Raw genomic sequence first — 3,721 nt, 5'->3', positions numbered from 1 at the left:
GCCTGTCACACGCCCCTCCGGAGCGCCACAGCCCCGCGCTGGGCGGCCACCGAAACTCCGGCAGCACCGGCGGCGTTTTCTACCCCCGCCACCCCACCCCGGGCGAGAGAAGGAGGGCTGGGGAGGAGGGAGGAAGGGGAGGCAAAAAAACCACACAAATAAAAAAAAATACCTGCTACTTAAGAATGGATGCACATAGTGAGAGTGACATGCCTTGAGAGGGTGTATTCCCCATGGCTGCTGGCCGAGGCTGCTGCTGCGCGTTTGGGGGTTTTGGGGCGCCTTTTCCTCTATTTTTATTTTTCCTCCTCTCCTTTCCTGCGGGGAGAAGGGGCTCCGGGCCCGGCCGAGCTCGGCGGGAGCGGCGGCGGCGGCGGCGGCGGCGGGGAGTGGGCGCGGGGAGCGCGCCGGGAGCGCGCCCGGCTGCGCGTGGGAGAGCGCGCGGCCCCGCCAGGCACAAAAGGAGCGGAGGAACGGCACGAACGCATCAGCTCATGACGGACCCGCGCGGGGAGGGGAGGGGGCTCGGCTGCCCCGGCCCCCGCTGCCTCTCGAGGGCCGCTCTCTCCCTCTTGAAGGGTTTTTTTGGGGTTTTTGGGTTTTTTTTTTTTTTTTGGTGTTGCTGTTGTTTTTTCCCCCTTTCTCCGCTGATTTGCCGGCAGCGCTGGCACGCGCGCGCCGCTGTCGCTGTCGCTGTCGCTGGGTGACAGCGGGGACCCGCGGGAGCGCGCACGGGGAGGGGGGGAGGGAGGAGCCGGCCCCGGGAGGTTTGGGGTCGCCGGGGGGTGAGGGGGGGAAGGGGATGTTGTTGGCGGGGTCACCTGGGCCGGCGCGGGGTGGGGACAGGCGGAGGGGCGGCTTTTTGGGGGAGAAGAGGGCGGATTTGCGGTGTGAGCGCACCTGGGCAGGTGGGAGGTGCCCCCGGGGCGGCCGCCAGCCGGGACAGCGGCGACCGAGCGCGGTGGGCACACGGTGCGGGGGGCTCGGGCTCGGCGTGGCAGTGCCCACCGCCGCGGGGACACACCCAGTGTCACCCAGTGTCACCCAGTGTCACCCAGTGTCGCCCGCCAGGGTGGGGACACAGTGACAGGGGGCTCGGGCTCTGCCCGGCAGCGCCCACCGCCGTGGGGACACACCCAGTGTCACCCACCCGTGGGGACCCAGCCCTGGGGGCCCGGGGGGGTTCAGGGGGGTCCAGGGGGGGTCAGGGGGTGTTGAGGGGGGTGGGGGTGCGCAGAGAGGAGCCGGGGCGGCTCAGGGGGGGAGGGGCGGGGTCAGGGCAGGGTCAGGAGTCCCCCCGGAGCCCCCCCGCCCCCACGGCTGCATTAACGGCAGAGCCGCCCCCGGGGCTCCATTATGGGATCGGGCAGGGAGCGGGGCCTTTTCCGGCCCAGCGCGTCCCCATGGAGCCGCGGCCAGCAGGGGGGACCGGGGGGGACACGGGGGGGCGCGGGGCTGGCACGGGGACAGCAGCCGCTGCAACGTGTCCCCGTGTCCCTGCCCTGGGATGGGCACGGGCTGCAGGTGCTGCGATCCTGGGTGACCCCACAGCCTCCCAGTGCCACCCCACAACCCTCACTGCCACCCCACAGCCTCCCAGTGCCACCCCACAGCCTCCCAGTGCCCCCCCACAACCCTCACTGCCACCCCACAGCCTCCCAGTGCCACCCCTGTCTTGGTGTGGAGATAAAATTCCCCCCCCGGTATTAAAACCCCCCCATTAACCCCAAATCCTGCTCTCCTGGAGGTGCCACCCGGGAATTTGGGGCCTCCTGGTGCCAGGGGCCATCCCCCATCCAATGGGGCCATCCCCAACCCCATGGATCCATCCCACAGATCCACCCCACACCCCACACCCCACATCCCACACCCCACGGATCCCTCCCACTCCCCACCCCTGGGGCAGATCCCCCTCCCAGGTTTGGGGTGCCCGGTCCCGGATCCCCCTCCCAGGTTTGGGGTGTCCCGGAGCCGGTCCCGGATCCCCTCCCCGGTTTGGGGTGCCCGGTCCCGGATCCCCTCCCAGGTTTGGGGTGTCCCGGAGCCGGTCCCGGATCCCCTCCCAGGTTTGGGGTGCCCGGTCCCGGATCCCCTCCCAGGTTTGGGGTGTCCCGGAGCCGGTCCCGGATCCCCTCCCAGGTTTGGGGTGCCCGGTCCCGGATCCCCTCCCAGGTCTGGGGTGCCCGGTCCCGGATCTCTCCCTGGATCCGGCCGGATTCCATCCCCGTGGAGGCAGCGCCGGGCAGGAATCCCAAAACCGGGGGCACCAAACGCTGCCAAGGAGCAGATTTGGGGTGATTTGGGGTTTTTTTGGGGCCGGGAAGTGCCACTCAGACAGCGCTGGGACCCTCCCAGTGCCCCCGAGAGCCATCAGCTGGCATTCCCGGGATTCAGGGCTGGGATCCTGCCCATCCCACCCCGAACCCACAACCGGGAGGGGATCTCTGCTCCCCGGGCTCAGCCCTCCTCTCCCTCCTCGCCCTCCCTCTCCCGGGAGGAGTCTCCCGAGCCAATCCCGATCCTCTCCCGAGCTGTTCTCGCCGGGATTTTTGCCGCAGCTCCTCACGGATCCCTCCCACCGCCATCTGTCCCCCGGCAGCGGCTCCGTGTCCCCGCCGGGCCCGGCCCCGCGCCCCCGCTCCCGTTTTTGCCGCTCCCAGTCACGCTCCGGCCCTCGCAGCCCATCCCGGGAATTCGCCTTTTCCCACCCCGGAATCCTGCAGGAATATTCCCAATCCCCGAAGTCTGTGGGGTCACCCCCCAGCCCCGCTCCTGTGGGGTCCTGCCTGTGGGGCTGGGGCGGGAATGAGCCTCTCCCCTCCCAAATTCCCAAATTCCTCCTGTTCCTTGCTCATATTCCCAAAATCCACCCGGAATCTTGGAAAAAATCCGCCTGGAATCCTGGAAAAGCCGGGACATTTCCCTTGCAATCCCCCAAATCTGTGGGGTCACCCCCCAGCCGCGCTCCTGGGAATCTCTGGGATGCCCCGGTGGTGGCAGTGCCCCGGTGGTGGCAGTGCCTTGATGGTGACAGTGTCCCAGTGGTGGCAGTGCCCCGGTGGTGGCAGTGTCCCATTGGTGGCAGTGCCTTGATGGTGACAGTGTCCCGGTGGTGGCAGCGCCCTGCTGGTGACAGCGCTGTGATGGTGGCAGTGTCCCAGTGGTGGCAGTCCCCCCGGTGGTGGCAGTGTCCCAGTGGTGACAGCGCCCCGGTGGTGGCAGTGCCCCGGCGGTGGCAGCTCTGCGCTGGTGGCAGTCCCCCGGTGGTGACAGTCTCCCTGTGGTGTCAGTGTCCCAGTGGTGGCAGTCCCCCGGTGGTGACAGTGCCCCGGCAGTGGCAGCGCTCCGCAGTGTCCCCTCCCTGTCCCCGCCGCTCCCGCTGCTTCCCTGCGGGCACCGGGAAGAGGGAAAATCTCCATGGCAACCGGGGACAGCCGGGACGGGGACCGGGAACCGGAGCCGCAGCTTTGGGTCCCCTGAGCCGGGCGCTGCCACCCCTCGGGGGGGTGACTTTGGCCTAGAATTCCCAAATTTCCTGGGAAATGGGGATTTTTTACTGCTTTTAACCCACCGAGGAGGAGGATGGGGTGGGAGTGGTCCCAGATTCCCAGATCGCATTCCCGGGCTGGGATTAAGGAGGAGGAATAATCCCTCAGCAGCCCAAATCCGGGATTTTCATCCCAAAATGGGGTGTGGGAAAGGAATTGTTGGAGCAGGATGG

The sequence above is a fragment of the Fringilla coelebs genome (genome assembly GCF_963513975.1).
Source record: "Fringilla coelebs genome assembly, chromosome: 27".
Lineage (NCBI taxonomy): Eukaryota > Metazoa > Chordata > Aves > Passeriformes > Fringillidae > Fringilla > Fringilla coelebs.
Note: the sequence above shows the minus strand (reverse complement) of the source record.